This window comes from Euleptes europaea, chromosome 6, assembly GCF_029931775.1.
Source record: "Euleptes europaea isolate rEulEur1 chromosome 6, rEulEur1.hap1, whole genome shotgun sequence".
Lineage (NCBI taxonomy): Eukaryota > Metazoa > Chordata > Lepidosauria > Squamata > Sphaerodactylidae > Euleptes > Euleptes europaea.
The window spans coordinates 1,465,778-1,487,452 of NC_079317.1; positions in this window are offsets into that span (position 1 = coordinate 1,465,778).

Consider the following 21,675-nt stretch of genomic DNA (forward strand, 5'->3'; position numbering starts at 1 on the left):
GGCCTAGTAGCTCTCTCTTTGCCAAAGTGACAACAGAGGGCTGTTAGGAGGGTGAAATGGAAAACTTAAAGCCGCCTTCTATGGAGTCAGACCCTTCACTGGTCCGTCAAGCTCAGCCTGGTCTCCCTCGCCGAGGACTGACCCTGTTTGGAACTCCGAAAACAGATGCTCCACCATAGAGCCACTGTTAGGGTTTGCCAGCCTCCAGGTGGGGCCAAGAGACCTCCCAGAATTGCAACTATGGTTGCCAACCTCCAGGTGGTGGCTGGAGATCTCCTGCTTTTACAACCGATCCCCAGCTGATAGAGATCAGTTCCCCTGGAGAAAATGGCCACTTTGGCAACTGGACTCTATGTCCCCCTCCCCAAACCCCGTCCTCCTCAAGCTCTGCCCCAAAAACCTCCTGCCAGTGGTGAAGAGGGGCCTGGCATCCCTGAACAAGCTTCTGTGCCCCCACGCTTGCCCTCTAAAACGGATCCAGGGTTTCGTCATCCAGTGATGCTTTGGGTACCGTTTCCTCAAGTCTGCGGTGATGACAGAACTGCGAGGGAAAGAGGCGAAGGGTCCCAGGCCCACCTTCCAGAGAAGGATCCCCCCCCCCCCATTCCTGGGGAGGTCTTCAGCATGTTCCTGTGCCAGGGAAATTAAATATTTACCAAATACTTCAGCTCTTTCGGGTGTTGTTTTTTTTCTGGCTTCCATCCACAAGTGAGGATAAAAGGCAGACTCCAAACAGGCTGCTCGGGCCCCGTAACGGCTGCAACCCCTCCATCTCCCTCTTATCATCCTTGTGCCGAAGGGGCAGATGCCGGAGGGCCCCGCTTCACAAAAGCCTTTTCTTGCCTCTGAGCAAGTGACTTCTTCAAACTACTCAGGCAGCCTGGAGAAAATTACTAGTTGGAAGCGCAGAGCGTTTTTGAAAACCTCTCTCAAGCCAGCAGAGAGATAACAGGTGCGGAGAGCTCAGTAATCCAAAGATGTCTGATACGCGGCAAGGAACGCAGCTCACAGAGAAGAGGGGTTTCTTTCTCCCGTCAAAACGCTCAACACTTAAAGCCGTCGGTTGTTCTCTGGCTGGGAATTACAACACGGTTTGTGTGCTCTCTTGCTCTGTTCAGCCGCATAGGGTTGCCAACCTCCAGGTGGGGCGTGGCGATGTCCTGGAATTACAACTGAACCCCAGATGACAGCATAGGATTGCCAGCTCGGGGTTGGGAAATACCTGGAGATTTGGGCAGTGGAGCCTGAGGAAGGCAGGGTTTTGTGAGGGGAGGGACTTCAAGGGGGTATAATGCCATAGAGTCCACCTTCCAAAGCAGCCATTTGCTCCAGGAGAACTGATCTCTGTCAACTGGAGATCAGTTGTAATAGCAGGAGATCCCCAGCCACCACCTGGAGGTTTAAGTAACCTATGCTGTAAATAGTGATAAATATAAGCGAAGGCAGCACGTGGCTCAAAATTAAATGATATCAAAAAACAAAAGTCAAATGCAAAACAGGGTATTGTACATACAATAAGTTCAAAACCAAGTCAAAAAGTGTATTCACACAATAGCCTCACAGGGCTTAAGGCAAATTCTTAATTTGATTATAACAAGCCTAAATATCGCCAGTCCGGCTCAAAAACATATTTAACTAAATTCTTGGTTGATTGTAATAAACCTAAACATAGCCATTCCGGCTCAAACAGAATTAACAAATGTAAAGAAGCAATCACAAAGAGTAGCGAAATCCAAAGACATGCAATCTGATAGCCCATTGTGGCATACCCTTACTGGATCTCATTTTGAATCTCTAATCACATTGCTACATGGGGTTGCTTCATCTCATTGAACTCTCGTGGTAACAACTTCCTTCTCTTGGAATTACCGGGGTCGGTAAGCTGAAGAAGATTTCGAAACGCGTTGCGTCCTTGCGACAGACCCGTGGACCTCCTCTGCTTAATTGATTTCACCGGAAGTGATGTTGGCACGTCGCACAGGCGCACGTGCATGCGTTGCCTGCCAGCCCTCAGGTGGTCGGCAGGCAGCCCGGTGGATTGGTAGGATTTTACCCACCACCACAGGGCACTTGGCAACCCTACTCAAGGGCTAATAGCCATGGTGACTAAAGGGAATCTCCGTGTTCAGACGCAGTCAGCCTCTGAGTACCAATGCCAGGAGGTGCCATCAGCGGAAGGCCTCGGCCTCCATGCCCTGTTTCTTTGGCCCTCCAGAGGACCTGGCTGGCCACTGTGTGAGATGGGATGCTGGACTAGATGGACCTCTGGTCTGATCCAGCGGGGCTCTTCTGGTGTTCTTATGAAGGCCTCGGCCTCTATGCCCTGTTGTTGGACTAGATGGACCCTCACTGGTCTGATCCAGCAAGGCTCTTCTTAGGGAGCAGGGAAAGGCCTTGGCTTCTATGTCCTGTCTGTTGGATCTCCAGAGGAATTGGCTGGCCACTGTGTGAGACAGGATGCTGGACTAGATGGACCCCTGGTCTGATCCAGGAGGGCTTTTCTTATGTTCAGCTGCTGCTGGAAAGAACGAGTGACCACCTGTAACGCTTACAAAGCACACTGCTGAGAGAAGCGGCTCAGCCTCCATTTTCTCCTGCCCCTCATTCACTAACGCTGTAAAAGTCTCCTCTTTATTTCTAGATTTCATCAATCTCTTCCAGCTCCTCTACAGAATCTCCCCTATGTTTCTTGCAGTCTTTTCCTCGGTTTGCCTCTTTTTGACTCCCCCGCCCCACGGATTTTCCTGCACTTCCTAAAGCCTCCTCATCACAATACGTCTTTTATGTGACAGGTTTAATTTTCTCCATCTCAATCAAAAATTCTGAACATCACTACTTCTTCTCTCTTCCCTTTTGTCCTCAACTAAATACGGAAACTAGATCTGAAAAAAAAAAGACCCACTTATCTCACGCCCCTCTCCTCCTCCTGAAGCCTCTGGATTTAATACGCAAGGTGGGATGGACTCAGCCCCATTTTTGCAGCGGAAGTCTTTGCTCTGCACTCTGATCAGACGACATGGAACGCTGCTTCCATTCAATCCTATTTCTCTTTTTCACAGGTCTTCAGAAAGGAGCTGCAATAAGAATTTAAACTTACACTGATGGATTTGGACCGAAACAAATCGTAAAAAGAGACGTGGTTTCACGACGGGCCTCTCGCTCTCCCCTGAGAAGCTGAAAGGCAAACCCCGACGGCCTGCTTCTTTTCCTTTGCAATGGTGGGGAAGCAATTCACGTTTCAAGTTCAAAGACATGGACCCAAAGCAAAATACATGTGTTCAAAAAAATCTTTTGCCCAGACTGGTTTTATCCATTTCAAAACTGTAGATTCATCTCTGCTCTCCTGTCTGTTCTCAAAAATTAAAGCCCGTAACAGGGAGGAGGTCTCAGAAAAGACCCAGCTGTGGTCGCCGTGGTGTAGAGCAATGAATGCAGAAACAAAATCTTGTGCAGAAAACTTTTCATCACAATAGAAATGCCAGCTTCTGCCCCGCGTTGTTGGTGAGAAATGCCATCACGCTGCCTCTCACTATTTGGATTTTCTGAGCACTTCCCCAAGGAAGCTTCATGGATCGCACGATATTTGTACTTCATTTGCAGCCTCCTGTACCATACCTGAGACAGGGATTCTTCCAGCATCTGCATTCTGACTGGGGAGGATAGTTATCCTGAGCATGAGCAGAGTCCCCTTCTTACCTCACACAATGCCTGCCCTGAGACCCAGCATGGTGTAGTGGTTAAGAACGGTGGGCTCTTAATCTGGAGAACCAAGTTTGTGTCCCCACTCCTCCACATGAAGCCTGCTGTATGACCTTAGGCCAGTTACTGTTCTCTCCAAACTCTCTCAGCCTCACCTACCTCACAAGGTGTCTGTTGTGGGGAGGGGAAGGGACTGTGACTGTAAGCCGGTTTGATTCTCCTTTAAAAAATCTGATAGGAAGGAGGTCGATTCCTTTGAAATGTGGTGTTGAAGGAGACTTTTGTGGATGCCGCGGGCTGCCAAAAAAACCACTCAGTGGGTTCTAGATCAAATCAAGCCTGAACTGACCCTAGAAGCTAAAATGGCTAAACTAAGGTTATCGTATTTTGGTCATATCATGAGACGACAAGAGTCACTGGAAAAGACAGTCATGCTAGGAAAAGTTGAGGGCAGCAGGAAAAAAGGAAGACCCAACAAGAGATGGATGGACTCAATAAAGGAAGCCACAGCCCTCAATTTGCAAGACCTGAGCGAGACTGTCAAAGGTAGGACATTTTGGAGGACATTGATTCATAGGGTCGCCATGAGTTGGAAGCAATTTGATGGCTAGGGTTGCCAGGTCCCTTTTCACCACCAGTGGGAAGTTTTTGGAGCAGAGCCTGAGGAGAGTGGGGTTTGAGAAGGGACTTCAGTGCCATAGAGTCCAATTGCCAAAGCAGCCATTTTCTCCAGGTGATCTGATCTCTGTCGGCTGGAGATTAGTTGTAATAGCAGGAGATCTCCCATTAGTACCTGGAGGTTGGCAACCCTATGATGGCATAACACACACACACACAAAAGGTAGAGAAAATTGGCATATAAAAACCAACTCTTTCTTCCTCCTCCAGCTCAGAGCTCCAAATTTGCTATTCTTACACTGAGGCAGATGGAGAACCGAGAGCCGTTTGGGGCCTTGTTGGTTACCGGCACCGCCGTCTACTACTTTGCGGCGCCTCCCGTGAGCCATCTTGGCCTTTCCTGACGGCTCCCCCCAGTCATTTCCCGCCCCGTGCCGCAATCCTCATTTTGTCCGGCCCACAGAGTCAAGCTGGCTCTTTCGTGCCTGACAACCCGCATTTTCAGCTCGGCGGCTGAGGCAGCGGCCACGTGGGTTCAGGCAGCAGGTGTGGTGTCAACTTATAATGAGTTATGGAAATCCCGTCACTGGCTCATTTTGTGGAAATTAATTTAACTTATTACCCGCCCTGCATTCACGCTCCGTCTCAGGCAGGCCCGCCGCATTTTGACAGAGCGTCCCACTGAGCTCCTGTACACCTCGATAACTATCCGCTCTCTTCCAGGGGAAAAAGTGATTTCCTTTCATTTAAAACCACAGAGAAAGCCGGAGGAGGCTTCACTTCAAAACGCCGAGGGGGGCTGGAGGGGCGGGGGGGAGCACAACTTCAGCCAGTCAGGGAGGGATGAGCTTGGGGGGGATTTTCCAGGCTGCTCTTCAGATCGGCTTCCAGGGGTCAGAGGGGGGACTCTCCTCTTTCCCCCCTCCCCAGGAAAAGGAAAAGACACCCCCTTCTCTTCCTCCCTGCATTGCATCAGATACATAAGGTCACCAAACTCAAACCATGTTCAAAAGGATGTTAAACAGGCTGTTGCTTGAATTGTGGAAGATGCTACTGAAAGCCATGAGCCAATGCAAGTTAAAAACCCAAGCCCTCGATCTGGCTGTGTTCTGTCGGGCCTCCGTGGCCCAGTTCATGCTCAGGAAGGTTTTAAGAGGGGAGTGTTCATGGAGAAGAGGGTTATCCATGGCTACGAGTCAAAATGAATACTAGCATCCCTATTTTCTCCAGGATCAGAGGAGCATGCCTATTATTTTGGGTGCGGTGGAACGCAGGCAGGATGGTGCTGCTACCCTCATCTTGTTAGTGGCTTCCTAGAGGCACCTGGTTGGCCACTGAGTGAACAGACTGCTGGACTTGATCCAGTTGTCTTTTCTTATGTTCTTATGGAGGAGAGGGGTATTCATGGCTACTAGTCAAAATGGATACTGAAGTGCCTATAAACTTCATTTATAGGAAAACATATATTCTTTCATATGTATAAACATTCATAGGTTCATGAGGTGCTATGCTCAAGAATAGAGCATAGCATCAGGCAGATATATTCTACCCACACATGGAAACTTTGGGAACGTTGGCATCCATAACTATAAGAGGCCAACAGAACACATTGCCTAGTACAGGCTTTCCCCTGTAGAGAAAAACAGTGTCTTACCTTCACTTTTAGGAATGTGAATCACAAGACCAAGTGCTTGCTTAGAGACAGCTTCTACCAATCTCTATATACTATGTTAATTAAAGAAAGGCAGACAACCAATGTTTAGTAAGTCACGTAATTGGAACATCCCTAACCAGAAGTTATAACTGGGGTAGCAATCCTTTGTTCTGTATGAAGACTGTCCTGCGCATTAGGGCAGTTTTATCCGGTATGTATATTGAGCTCAATAAACTGCTGCTTTGAACTATCAACCTCCCACTGTGTTATATTGATTCGAAATTAACATTATAACACAGGCATTACAATACTAGTCATGATGCATACCTATTCTCTCTAGGATCAGAGGAGCAGGCCTATCATATTAGGTGCTGTAAAGGAACACAGGCAGGATGGTGCTGCTGCAGCTGTCTTGTTTGTAAGCTTCCTAGAGGCCCCTGGTTGGCCGCTGTGTGAACAGACTGCTGGACTTAATGGACCTTGCTCTGATCCAGCAGGGCCTTTCTTACGTTCTTATGACACCACAGGAATGCAGCCTGGTCCTCGTGGTTGGGGGGAAAAGGCCGAGGCCTGAAGAACTGGATAAGATGTGTGGTATGGGAATGGCTTTAGAGGACGGGGGAGTGCATCCCCATTGATTCTCCTGTACCTCTCAACAACAGTCCTATCAGTACCATTGATAGGCTTGCAAATCAACCGGGCTGCCCGCTGACCCGGCGGGCAGAAGAGGACGAGTTGAAGGGGGGAAGCAATCCGCGAGTCTAGCATGATGTCATTTCCAGACTTTTGCAGAAGTGACGCAGATGCTATAGCACTCTCCCCCCCAAACTCTACGGAAACCGCAGAGTTGTCAGAGGATATTGCTAGAGCATCCACGTCACTTCTGGGTAAACTCGGAAGTAATGTTGTAGAGGGGAACGCCACCCCCAGCCCCACAGAGCTCCCGCCAGTAGCCAAGGGGAACCAGGCAACTCTAACCATTGACCATGATATACCTCTGGAAAGGCTGGCAGTGGGTATGGGGGCAGCACCATGCTCCATGGCGTTGGGAGTGGGTATGGGGGGAGCACCATGCTCCATGTAGGGCTGCCAGCTCTGGGCTGGGAAATTTCTGGAGATTTGGGGGGGGTAGAGCCTGGGGAAGATGGGGTTTGGGGAGAGGAGGAGGAGAATGCCATAGAGTCCACCCTTCTAAACAACTGATTGGAGAGAGAAATTATGGACTTATATGAGGATGGCCAAATTAACAGAATTCCTTCATGGAAAGGATATGGAAGAATTTAAAAATACGTGGAAAAAGGCCGCCACATATTGGGATAAACTGGCAAAAACGGATTTTATAAAGTTATTTAGTGAGTTACAGAAATTAGTTTTTTTTAATATCTATACATTATAGAAATAAATATAATTTTAAAACTGATATGACATGTCTGCGGAAGTCAGGTGAAGGGTCACATGAGGGGATGGGTGGTAGGAAAGAGGGTATCTTATAAGATTTAAAAATTATATTTTAAATATATATATATATATATATATTGTATTAATGAATATATATTGATACTCCTGGCTCTTTTTTTATTGTTATTTTACGTTATTATTATTTTTCTTTTTCTTATTTTTGTTGTTATAATTTTTTTTGTATATTATAAAACTCAATAAAAATTTTATTAAAAAAAATAAAAATAAACTGTTTTCTTTAGGGGAACGAATCTCTGTCACCTGGAGAACAGTTGTAATTCCAGGGGATCTCCATCCACCACCAGGAGAATGGCAACCCTGCCTGTTGGATCTGCTTTTACTTCAGTGACTAATTTCAGAAGCTGGTCCCTCACAAGCCCTGCTCTCTGTGCCCCCCCTCCCACCACCTTCAGAGGTGAGGTGTGCGGCAACCAGAGGCAGGGCTTTTTCAGTAGTGGCACCTCACCGATGGGATGCCCGTCCCCTTGAGGCTGGCCTGGTGCCTGCATTGCTTTCTTGTGGGTGCCAGGCTCAACCATTTCGTTTTACTCAGAGCCAGCATGGTATAGCGGTTAAGAGCAGTGGACTCTGATCTGGAGAACCGGGTTCACATGAACGCATGAAGCTGCCTTATACTGAATCAGACCCTCGGTCCATCAAAGTCAGTATTCTCTACTCAGACCGGCAGCGGCTCTCCAGGGGGGTCTCAGGCAGGGGTCTTTCACATCACCTATTGGCCTAGTCCCTTTAACTGGAGATGCCGGGGATGGAACCTGGGACCTTCTGAATGCCAAGCAGAGGCTCTGCCACTGAGCCCTGGCCCCTCTCCATGGCTCTCCACGGTCTCAGGCAGGGGTCTTTCACATCACCTACCTGCCTGGTCCCTGGAGATGCCGGGGATTGAACCTGGGGCCTTCTCCATGCCAAGCAGGTGCTCCGCCACTGAGCCACGGCCCCTCCCCAACTCCTCCACATGAGCAGCAGACTCTAATCTGGAGAACCAGGTTTGATTCCCCACTCTTCCAAATAAAGCTAGCTTGGTGACCTTGGGCTAGTTCACAGTCCTCTCTGAACTCTCTCAGCCCCACCTACCTCACAAGGTGTCTGTTGTGGGGAAAGGAAGGGAAGGTGATGGTAAACTCCTTTTAGACTCCTAAAGGTAGAGAAAATTGGGGCATAAAAACCATCTCTTCTTCTCAACTAAGGGGTTGATCTTTGATCAATCAAGAGGTTGTTTTTTGAACACCATCTTTCTAATGCTCTTTTATTCTGAAAACTGTGAGCCATTTCATGCTGTTCAGTGGTCTTTATTTTGATGCTCTGTATGGGTCTTTAATGCTGGGTTTTAATGAATGATTTTAATGTGTTCGGTTTTTATTATGTTTTATTTTGTCAGCTGCCTCAGGCAGCTTCCCTGTAGAGGCAGCATAAAAGAATTTCTAAATTAATAGCTGGATACGATGACGGTTGAATCCAGGGTTTTCTGCATGTAAAGCAAATGCTCTGCCACTGAGCAGCACCTCAGAGGCTTACAACCTCTGAACATGGAGGCTCCATTCTGTCATCATAGTGAATAACCACAGGCACTTGAACACATGCTGAATAATGCCCTTCGAATGCATTTTGAGAGCATTTTCAAGTGGATTTTGCCATTTCACACAGGTGGTTTATGCATGGGAATTTTACCTGAGGTTCGTTGCTCGGGGGACCCACACTTTCCTGTTGGGAATCTATGCACCAGCAGTCTCCAAGCTCAAATCAGGAAGTATTTGAATCCCCGCCCCTTGAAATGCTTCTTCGAAATTGGCTGTAGTGAGAGAAAAGTCCCCCCCCCAACCCAATCGCCGCATAAAAAAGCATTTTAAAAACATAAAAAAATTTTTTTGGAGCAATCTGAAAAGAAGGGGGGGATCCAAGCCTCGATTTTAAAAAGCCTTTCTTATGCTCAGAAAGAGCTCCTAGGAAGCAGGAGGCATTTGAATCCCTGCCTGTTTACCCACTTCTTTGTAATTGGCAGTGAGATAAACCAAGCTTACGTGTCCTGCACTTTGCCTTGTGCCCGGTGATTTCACCCAGGCTGAACTCAGGGGAGAGGGAAGAATTGGGTTAACAGAGGGACGGGAAGTCCCAGGATTTGTGAGGGCTGGCAGAGCCACCTCTCCAGAAGCATAGGGCCCTCTGTCCCTAATATTCATGCACATCTTCCCTCGTCCCCTAAATTTGGGGGACTGAATGCTTTGTCTAGCTGATTTTCACCAAACTTTACTTTGCATTTTTAAAACCACTGAACATGAATTTGCAAAAAATGTTTGCAATGTGCCCAGATTGGGGAAATGTCCAACTCAAAAACAGCAGACATGCGGAACCCCCCCCCCCCTCTTCTCTCTGAAGCAGGGAAACAAGATAGCAGCATGAGACGTGAGACCTGTCAGAGCGTGTCCACTGCTGTCCAAGGTCTTGCAGCTCCTTTCCCACTCCATTACTTCCATTTCTGCTGAATATGGAAGCCTCCCCCCCCCCCCCCATTCTCCGTCTCAGCAACTGCAGGCCTTCCTGCCAGGCACAAATCTGGGAAAGGTGAAGAGCCCGGAGCTGGCCAGCGAAAGGTGTTCAGCTTGAAGAGGCCCACAAGGAGCCAACCGCAGGAGGGGCAAATGAAGAGGGCGCAGTAGATCCTAAATCTTCATACACATGGACAGACTTGCCAGGTCTTGATGAGCCAGTCCGAAGGGTCGATTTGGCAACCCCGGCAGCGAACTCGCCTCATTATTGGACATGTCCTAGGAAGGAAGATAAATGGGAATGGAGGACGCAAAGGACTCCTCTCTGGCTCCTCTAAATAAGCAGGAAGATGAGTTATTGCTGGCCCGCTGCATGCTTAACTGGTTACAGCCACAAATCCCATTTCCAGGTGCCTCACCTGAAGCTGCCTTATACTGAACCATACTATCAGTCCATCAGTGTTGCCTATTCAGACTGGCAGCAGCTCTCCAGGGTCTCAGGTGGAGATTTTTCCCATCACCTACTGCCTGGTCCTTTTAACTGGAGATGCCGGGGATTGAACCTGGGACCTTCTGCATGCCAAGAAGAGGCTCTTTTGCCCCTCTGCAAAAGATGTGTCCCCACAGCAAAGGAGATTTTAGCCACCACAAATTGCTCAGTGCTTGGGAAAGAAGCAAGAAGGCATTCTTCTGTCCGCTGGGGGTCTGGCCCGACACCTCTGTTGTGACCCAGTCCTCCTCCTGCCTCTCTCCAGGGTGTTTTCTTCTCTCTTACAGCCTCCCAGCGGATGGATTTCTCTTCCCTCCGGCATTTGCTTGGCTTCCTCTTTCCCCGCAGGGGTGACTGTTCCTGGATCTCGTTAGCCAGGCTGCTAATTGCTTTTCAGATTTTCTGTGCCCAGCACCAAGGCAGCTTCTTCTCATCCCGTCCCTCTCCCCGTTCTGCCTCGATTCATTACACTCGCAAGCCGGCGGGCAGAGATTTTTGTTTTTGTCTGCCGTGAAGAGCCACCCAAGTGTCCAGCCATTCCATGAGTGATACATAACGACAATCATTATGAGTAAATGTTGGAAAAGAGGAAGACCCAACAAGAGATGGATCGACTCAATAAAGGAAGCCACGGCCTTCAATTTGCAAGATCTGAGCAAGGCTGTCAAAGATAGGACATTTTGGAGGACTTTCATTCATAGGGTCGCCATGAGTCGGAAGCGACTTGATGGCACTTAACACACACACAAATGTTGGTGGTGAGTTAAGGAGATTTGCTTATTCCTTTTGCAGCCAGCCTCGTCCCATGGTGTCAAAGCCAGCGTTGGCCCAATCACACCTGTACCCAGCCCTCCTGGACTGATACGACCATTTGATCATGGCCTCATCCTCACACCAAGTCCTCTTCAGCAGAGGGCCTTAGCACCCACTCTTCTGGGTCAGAAGAAGAAGAAGATTTGGTTTTTATATCCCACTTTTCTCTGCCATTAAGGAGTCTTTAAGTGGCTTACATTCGCCTTCCCTTCCTCTCCCCACAACAGACACCTTGTGAGGTAGGTGGGGATGAGAGAGTTTGGAGAGAACTATGACTAGCCCAAGGTCAGCCAGCTGGCTTCATGCTGAGGAGTGGGGAAACCAACCCAGTTCACCAGATTAGCCTCCACAGCTCATGTGGAGGAGTGGGGAATCAAACCCGGTTCTCCAGATTAGAGTCCACCACTCTTAACCACTACACCACACTGCCTCTCTAATGTGTGAAGGACAACACATGTACCTAAACATTCTTGGACATGTACTGGAGACACTGTTTTTCTGTAACATCTCAGCATGTGTCCATGGTGTGTTGAGGGATGCTCATGCATCTACCGTTCCCACAGTCCTTGAGCACGAAGCTCTTCTCAGAATCTCCCCTGCATCTGTGCCGCTGCATCTTCAACGGAACAGAATCTGCCATGTCTAGGGTTGTCAGGTCCCTCTATGCCACTGGTGGGAAATTTGGGGGGTGGAGCCTGAGGAGGGTGGGGTTTGGGGAGGGGAGGGACATCCGTGCCATAGAGTCTAATTGCCAAAGCGGCCATTTTCTCCAGGTGAACTGATGTCTATCGGCTGGAGATCAGTTGTAATAGTAGGAGATCGCCACCTAGTACCTGGAGGTTCTACAAAGAGCAGCACTAATAACGAAACATATAATTATATAATAGTATTGAATTCTTATATGATTTTTATAGTTGTATTGTACAACATTGCTATTATGATTTTCACTATTAAATTACAATAAATACAATAAATACAAAGCTTTTTCTATTACAAGCAATGCACCCAATAATTCATGGGATACCACGATAACAGCACCAAAGTCCAGATGTGAAGGACTGTTAAGCCAAAATATGCCTATGCCAAATGCTCAAACAGTCAATAAAGTGCACCGAAGATGCCACTGGATTCCAAGAAGAGATGGGGTTCCGGTATTCCACCCATTTCACCCATAAAGGCTTCATCAATCAGAAGGAAATCCTTGTGTGGCTGTTAGACAATGCCTATTCAAGACATGAGGAGTGTGCCTCTCTGCTTTAGATGGATGACATGGAGGTTGGCAACCCTAACCGTGTCCGAACAAAGTCCTGCGTGAGAACTTCTTTCCCAGCTGAGAGCTGCACTGAGCAGCCTCTGAAGGTCCGTCCGGAACAGCGTTGCTAAGCTCAGCAGGTGGAAAGCGGGATGAGGCCATTTTCCCTTCCTCAGGGCACTAACTGGGGAATCAAACCAAGGAAGGAGTTCCACAGTTTAAGCAAGATGGAAAGGCCTTGCGGTGTGACCAGGAAAGGAATTCCTTCCATGCCGCTGAAACAAATTCACACTGCCTCTAAATACAAGCCACCCCCATACAGCAAGGATCTCTCTGACATCTAATATTCACTATTTCATGACCAGCGCTTGATGTTGAATATCTAACAATCCATTTGCTTCTTCTTTTTTAATCAAATGCCCTCGCCACGGTGGTTTGTACCAGCCAGCAATAGGGTGACGAAACACCTTGAACTGGTCCGAGTTTCCCGGCCCCACTCCCTCCTAATACATAAGCGACCTCCCCCGCCATCTTCTTCTTACCGGAGGTGGATCGAGCCCAAAGCAGCACAGGGCTCAGGGAAATTCCCAGGCTGTGCTATTAGTAGGGTTGCCAGCCCCCAGGTAGTAGCAGGAGATCTCCTGCGATTACGACTGATCTCCAGCCGATAGAGATCAGTTCATCTGGAGAAAATGGCCACTTTGGCCATTAGACTCTATGGCATTGAAGTCCCTCCCCTCCCCAAAGCCCTCCCTCCTCAGGCCCCGCCCCAAAAACCTCCCATTGATGGTGAAGAGGGACCTGGCAACCCTAGCTATTAGCCATGCAGTGGGGCAGAGATACAGGGTTGCCAATTCCAGGTTGGGATATTTTGGGATATTTTGGAGATGGAGCTTAGGGAGGGGAGGGTTTGGAGAGACGAGGGCCTCGGGGGGTTATACTGCCATAGAGTCCACCTTCCAAAGCTGTCGTTTTCTCCAGGTGAACTGACCTCTGTCATCTGGAGATCCGATAAAATTGCAGGTCTCCAGGCCTCACCTGGAGGTTGGCAATCCTAGGAGAGGCTCTTGTGCTCCTGCTGAGTATGTCCTTCTTGTCCCCACCCCCCTCCATGGAGAAGCAGGGGTCTAGGAGGAAACGATCCTCCAAGTGTGACAGTCTTGTCCACTTACTGGGAGATTCAGCATCATTTGAACTACGGCCATCTCTCTTCTACATCCCCAGTGCCTGCTGCAAGCATTTAAAAGAAGGGGGCTGTACCACGGGGGGGGGGGAATGCAGGAGAACCCTCATCTTTTATTCAGAAAGTGCCCAAAGCAGACAGGTGCCCACCAACCTTAATCCACCCTCCCCCCAGCAGCCCTGCGCCCTGGGGTAGAACAAGCAGCTCCCCCAGTTCTCCCTGGGTGCTTTCGAACAAGAAAAAATGTGTTTGAAAAGTGCTGCCTAAGGTTCTGCGTGTGTATGCATTGGGGGGGGAGGTCCATGTCCTAGGGTTGCCAGGTCCCTCTTTGCCACTGATGGGAGGTTTGGGGGGGCAGAGCCTGAGGAGGGCGGGGTTTGGGGAGGGGAGGGACTTCAATGCCATAGGGTCCAATTGCCAAAGCGACCATTTTCTCCAGGTGATCTGATCTCTATCGGCTGGAGATCAGTTGTATTAGCAGGAGATCTCCAGCTAGTACCTGGGGGTTGGCAACCCTACCCAGTCCTGATTCCACAACCCATCAGCTCTCCTCCCCTCTTGCTTTCCTGGCTGTGATTGGTTGAGAAGCGAAAGTCAGTGTGGACGTGGGGCCGCTTGAACCCCACTTGCAGGGAACCCTGCCTCCTGCCACTAGTCAGACAACGGTGTGCCCCATAAATGCCTCCAGTGTTCTGACTCCCAGGAATCTTTAGTGCGTGGGTGCATGTGGAATAATTATTCTCCTTCCTCCCAGCCCTAACTAATCCCTTTAGCTTGGCCAGGTAAGCCAGAGACAAGGAATCGATTGCTTTTTCGAGATTCCAACAAAAAGAGAGGAGAGGTCTGACGTGTCCTCGGGACCCAAGAGAACACCTGGGCTCTTCTCCTGCATACCGATTGATTGCTGGGATGGGAGCAGAGAGGGTAAGTCACGGTCTGTTCAGAGTGCTGATTAAATCACTTTTGGGTGATACAGTGGGGATTAACTAGCCCCTTTTGTCCAGCCAGGCACACCTTAAGGGCCGGGGGAAAGTTCGGTGGCCAACCGCCTTCCAGCCCAAGCTTGACACACAAGATGGATCCCCAAAGCCCTCAGAGAGGCATCCATTTGGTGTCTTGCTCTGATGCCGGTCTTTGGGCCCCCGTGCCTTCATGGCATATCCCTTAGCAGGAGGAGGGGTCCAACTGCTTACACACCAGCCGGGCTCATTCCACAATCCATACCATGATGAACCACCCATGTAGACCAGGCCCATGGCAAAGTCTGTGCAAAGGAACAACTCAGGCGACTCTCTTGGAGAGGTGCCATGTCTCAGTGGCAGAGCCTCTGCTTGGCATGCAGAAGGTCCCAGGTTCAATCCCCGGCAGCATCTCCAGTTAAAGGGACCAGGCGAGTAGGTGATGTGAAAGACCTCTGCCTGAGACCCCGGAGAGCCGTTGCTGTTCTGAGTAGACAATACTGACTTTGATGGACCGAGGGCCTGGTTCAGTATCAGGCAACTTCATGTGTTCATGTGTTCGTAAGCTAGCTGAGCCATGCATTCCAGGCAAAGTAGAAAGAAAATCAATTTCTTTTTTCAAACGGAAAGCATTCCGCACGCTTGGCCATGTTTCTGTTAACAGCAGCTTTTCCATCAACCCTGTGTAGGAAGGATTTTTGTTTCCTCTGGAGACCCTCCGTGGAATCTCTCAGACCAGACGGCCGCTTCTGTTTGAAAGCATCGCGGGGTCCAGCTCTCAGAAACATCAATTTGGATACAACAAAGATGAAAAATAAAGTTGCCTTCTCTTTAGCCATTTATAAAAGCACTAAATTAACTTGAACGGAGGAGATGGTTAAAATTTATGCAGCTTAAAATGCAAACCCCTATAACTAGTAATTTTTATGCTGTAAACGTTTACAACTACTTAGACTTACTTACAAAGGAGACGGCTTTGGTGACGCCATTTGGACTGATTCGCCATTTGCAAAATGGTGTTTCGCGCCCAGTAAAAAAAGATAATGAAGAGAGAGGTGATTATTTTATTGCAGTTAAGAGCTTAGATTGTGTGCAGCCCATGTCTTCTCTTCCTCCCCCTCTACAACAATCTTGTGAAGTAGATCAAGACAAGTCCTGTTTTGTAGTGTCCAGGATTAGACAGGCAGCAAACACTGAAAACCACAGCCCCCCTGCATCTTCCTTTCTCTCCAAAAGCAGCTCTTCTTCCTGCAATGGCAGATCATGAGATGGAGGGCATCTCGGCCATCTTCTGGGCATGGAGTAGGGGTCACTGGGGTAGTTGTGAATTCCCTGCATTGTGCAGGGGGTTGGACTAGATGACCCTGCTGGTCCCTTCCAGCTCTATGATTCTATATCTGAATATACACTGAGTAATAACATTTTTAAAATGGAAAAAAAAATAAAGTTGATAAAGAGATGTTGATAAAGAAAAGCTGCCACTCAGTTTGATGACTGTCAGTGGCCTCGAGATCCCATTCGATGGAACAGAGGCAAGGGACACAGGTAATTTTAAAACTGTGTATGTGTCTCCCACACACCTCACTTGCATCAGACAGAGATGCTTCTCCATTAAGGTTTGTCCACCCCACCACCCCCCAAAAAGCCCCAGGCAGCGAGGGAGCTTCCCCTGGAGTCTTTGGGGGAGGTATTTCCCAAACATAGAAGTGTTCAGGACACCCCCAATCTGTTTTCCTTCTGATCCCTACTGACATGCAGTTACATTTTCCTTGTCACATTGGATTTTAGCACCTGACTTGGTGGATAGATGGACTGATCTATATTTTCAGCCCACGCAGTCCCAGTGGCTCTGAGCAGGGGGAAAGAGTCTCATACAAATTTGTGCACAAAAGAAAGGAAGGAAGGAAGGAAGGAAGGAAGGAAGGAAGGAAGGAAGGAAGGAAGGAAGGAAGGAAGGAAGGAAGGAAGGAAGGAAGGAAGGAAGGAAGGAAGGAAGGAAGGAAGGATCAAAATGAGACAAGAGCCATTTGAAACCATCACCCACCCCCTTCCATATCCAGGCTAGAGTTGCCAATCTCCAGGTGGTGACTGGAGATCTCCTGCTCTGCTCTGGTTAGACCTCAGCTAGAGTACTGTGTTCAGTTTTGGGCACCACAATTTAAGAAAGATGTAGACAAGCTGGAACGTGTCCAGAGGAGGGCAACAAAGATGGTGAGGGGTCTGGAGACCAAGTCCTATGAGGAAAGGTTGAAGGAGCTGGGTATGTTTAGCCTGAAGAGGAGAAGACTGAGAGGGGATAGGATGACCATGTTCAAGTACTTGAAGAGCTGTCATATAGAGGAGGGTGCTGAGTTGTTTTCTGTTGCTCAAGAAGATCAGACCAGAACCAATGGGTTGAAATTAAATCAAAAGAGTTTCCGTCTAGACATTAGGAAGAATTTTCTAAAAGTTAGAGCGGTTCCTCAGTGGAACAGGCTTCCTCGGGAGGTTTTTAAGAAGAGGTTAGATGTTTTTAAGAAGAGGTTAGATGGCCATCTGTCAGCAATGCTGATTCTGTGACCTTAGGCAGATGATGAGAGGTTTTTAAGAAGGTTTTTAAGAAGAGGTTAGATGGCCATCTGTCAGCAATGCTGATTCTGTGACCTAGGCAGATGATGAAAGGGAGGGCATCTTGGCCATCTTCTGGTCACTAGGGGTGTGTGGAGGGGGGAGGTAGTTGTGAATTTCCTGCATTGTGCAGGGGGTTGGACTTGATGGCCCTGGTGGTCCCTTCCAACTCTATGATTCTATGATTCTATGCTATTACAACTGATCTCCAGGTGAAAGAGATCAGTTCACCTGGAGAAAATGGCTGCTTTTGAAGGTGCACTCCATGGCAGTATACCCCATTGAAGTCCCTCCCCTCCCCAAATGACTCAAATCCCCGTTTGAGTGGCACATCATCCCATCGTGCTGAAGTAAACCGGAAGTGACAGGATTGTGTTTCTCGCGGCCACGTGCACACGCAATCCTTGCTTTCTGCCGGCCACCTGGCAACCCCTCTGGGCTCCAATACCTGGGCCCTCTTTCCTCCCTGCCCCCAAGGACCACCTACCCAGACAGTAAGTGTGGCTGAATCTGTTTGATCTGCAGCTATTTTAAGAACAAGCACAAAGGCGGTGAGCAGGATGGTGCAATTGCATGCAGAGTTACTTCAGTCTACGAGGAGAGATTCCAAGGATTGCACTGTAAAGATTCTATTAAGCACTCTTTTGATTTAAACAAAAAGGAAGCAACGGCAGGTCATGAGCTGACATTGTCCCTTATACCCTCCTGCCTTTCTCCAGTGTAACAGGCAGGTGAAGGGTGGGGCCCCACAAAGCAAGCTCCCAAGAGCTGCAAAAGGGAACATCCGCCTGTTTGCAGGTCTCCGGTTTCATTTGGATCCTGGCACCGAGTGGTCCTGCTGAAGGGGTTTTTGCAATCACAGATGCTTCTCATTTTCCTCTGCACCTGCTCCATTCTGTCCTCATCCTTTTTGAAGTGAGGCCTCCAGAACTTCACACAATATTCCAGGTGCGGCCTGACTAATGCCATGTACAGAGGAACTATGACATCTTGCGATTTGGATGTTATGCCTCTGTTGATGAACCCCAATATCGCATTAGACTATTTTTGTTGCTGCATCACACTGGCTGAATTATCATTGAATTATGGTGTGGTCGCTGCTCTTCCCGACTTGGTGTCATCTGCAAATTTAATGAGCAGTCCCTCCACAACCTCATCCAGACCATTTATAAAAATATTGAAAAGTACCAGGCCCAGAACCGAACCCTGTGGCACCCTCACACACACACACTGGACGCCTCCCTCCATTCAGCTGAAATGCCACTGACATTCAGATGAAACCCCACTGAGTGCGGTTCTCCAACGAGTTCCCTATACAACTAACTATCCTAGGGTCCAGTCCACAATCCTCTAGTTTACCCATTAGAACATCATGGGTAACCCTGTCAAAAGCCTTAAAGAAATCCAGGTAAACAACATCAACTGCATTCCCTCGATCCTGTAAGCTCATCACTCTATCAAAGAAGGAAACTAGGTTGGTCTGGCAGGACCTGTTGGGGACAAATCCGTGTCGACTTCCCCGGATCACCGAGTTGTCTTTCAGATGCTCACAGATTGATCTGCTCCAGAATCTTCCCTGGGACAGAGGCCAGACTGACTGGCCTGTAGTTTCCTGGGTCATCCCTCCTCCCTTTTTTGAAAATTGGGGATAATGTTCACCCTCCTCCAGTCTTGTGGCACAGCTCTCATCCTCCAAGAGGTCTGGAAGATGATGGATGATGCTCTCTACGAGCTCTCTAGAGAGATCTTTGCGCACTCTTGAGTGCATACCATCCAGCTCGGGGGATTTGTACTCATCCAGTGCAGCCAGGTGCTTCTCAACTACATCTCTGTTCATGCCAACCAGCAGCCCAGATGCCGTGCCTTGCCTACTGTCATCTCTAGATAAGCCCATTGTCTTTTTCAGGGAAAAAGCTGAGGCAAAATAGGCATTGAGCCTTTCTGCTTTCTCTCTGCCCTATGTCAGAGTTCCTCCATTTTCACCCAACAGTGGGGCCTATGGCCTCTTTTCCCTTTCCTTTGCTCCTCACATATCTGAAGAAGCTTTTCTTGTTGTAGCAAACTTCCCTGGCCAGCATCAGCTCACTGTGATCTTTGGCCTCCCTGATGACTGACCTACAGTGCCTGGCAACCCGCAGATACTCTTCTTTAGAGGTATGTCCTTGCCTCCATTTCTTGAACATGTCTTTTTATCTCCCTTAGATCATCATGGAGTTCTCTGGTCATCCACATTGGCTTCTTGGATCCTCTACCATGTTTCCTTCTTGTTGGAATAGCGAGGGCTTGAGCTTGCAAGAGCTTTTGTTTTAGGAGAGCCCCACCCTTTATGTGCTCAGCCAGCATGGTGTTGTGGCCAAGAGTGGTGGTTTGGAGTGGTGGACTCTGATCTGGAGAACAGGGTTTGATTCCTCCACATGAGCGGTGGAGGCTCATCTGGTGAATTGGATTGGTTTCCTCACTCCTACAAACGAAGCCTGCTGGATGACCTTGTTAGTCACAGCTCTCTCAGCCCCACCTACCTCACCGGGTGTCTGTTGTGGGGAGGGGAGGGGAAGGGAAGGTGATTGTAAGCCAGTTTGATTCTGCCTTAAGTGGTAGAGAAAGTCGGCATATAAAAACCAACTCTTCTTCTTCTTCTCCTTTCCCTTCCAGCTGTCTTGCCCACAAAATCATGCCACTGAGTTCATTAAAATCTTCCCTACCAAAATCTAACCGACACATGTGGCTACTAACGTCTTTGGTCCCCCACAGCAAAAGGAATTCTAGGAGGAAATTGCCACTTCCCCCTAAAGTCCCCACCACCTTCACCTCATTTACCATCATCCCAGAAACTGCTGCACAGATATGAACAGCGGTCTTGATGTAAGGAGCTGCTGTTTGCAATCTCTTGAAATATCATGGCCCCATCAGGGCGAAGGGAAAAATGCGGCAGTTCCATTTAGCCAGACCTGGAGCGGTCACAGCGAAGCCCCCCCCCCCATGTACACTGCCACTTTGGCCTGAAGGAGAGTGCCTTTTCTACTTAAAATGCAAACCCCCCTTTCCAGGCCGCCGCTCCCTCTGATGCGTTTTGTAGCGCTGAGTGTTTTCATATTTTGTGGATGAGCTCCTGAGCACCTTTGACGCCACCGATTCACCAAATGAAAAATCGCTGGGATCGTTTGGGCTGATCATTCATATTGCTAAACAAAGCACAAGATAAGCCCGAGTGGGATTCAAGCTCGCCGGCTAAGGAGGTTATTAATAAATAACTGTTTAAATGAATAAGTAATTTCCCGCGATGCGGCTGGATTAGAGTGCCTCTGGCAGGAGAGAGACTCCTGTTTTGACTGGGAGACGGACCGCAGTTTGCACTTAGGAAAGGCCTCCTTCCGAAACAACTGGTGTTGTGCCAACGACCTAGCCCATCTTGGAGAAAGAATTGGTTGAAGAAGGGGAGAAACAAAGCCTCATTTTTCTCAGTCACAAAATGGTTGACCCAGAAAATTCCCCCCTCCCCAGCTTCCAGAACCCATCCTGGGGGCAAGGACTGTCACGCTGACCGTGGGGATAAAAAAGCCAGCAGAGGTTTAAAGAGAGGTGAGGATGGTTCTGAGCAAGGAAGATGCACCCAGTTTGGAGACCTCAGTGAAGAGAGATGCCAGAAAAAGGCAAATCTTCAGCAAACAAGAATGACTCTTCATTGTTGAAGGGTATTCTTCTCCCTGTGCAAACCCTTAGGCAATGCTCCCAGTCATTTCAGCAGGGCTGGTGCAGGGAAGCTTCCTCTATTTTGTGCATGAGCCAGAAGCTGGTCTCTGCAGCCTGGGGCTCCTTCCAGACACTAGGTAACTTACTGCAGCTGCTTCTATGTGGCAAGAATGCTTCCTGTTGCTTTCATCGCTTCTGCGAATGAAGAGGCAGAGACAGGAACACTGGCAATGATCCATAACTGCTATAGCACTATATAGTGCTATAGAGCTATAGCAATTACCAGTTTAAAAGCCTCAAAAACTCTCCAGCATGAAGAAAAGCCAGGGGAAAATGCAGCCACAGGAGTAGTGGGCAATAGGCATTAATGTGGGAAATAACTTGGCAGGGCAGGGAAGGGCACACTGTTCCTTCCAGATGACATGATGATGAAGTCGAACTGCATTCTTTCCAAAGAGGAAGAAGAGGAGGAGGAGGAGGAGGAGGAGTCTCAAACTGGCTTACAATCACCTTCCCTTCCTCTCCCCACAACAGGCACCTTGTGAGGCAGGTGGGGCTGAGAGGGTTCTAAGAGAACTGTGACTAGCCCATGGTCAGCCAGCAGGCTTCATGTGTAGGAGTGGGGAAACCAACCCAGTTTTCCAGATTAGAGTCCACTGTCCTTAACCACTACACCATACTGGCTCTCCAGCTCAGCTGTTTGTCAGGGTTCCCCCCCCCCATGTCTTCAGTTTGGATGGGGGAGGCTGTG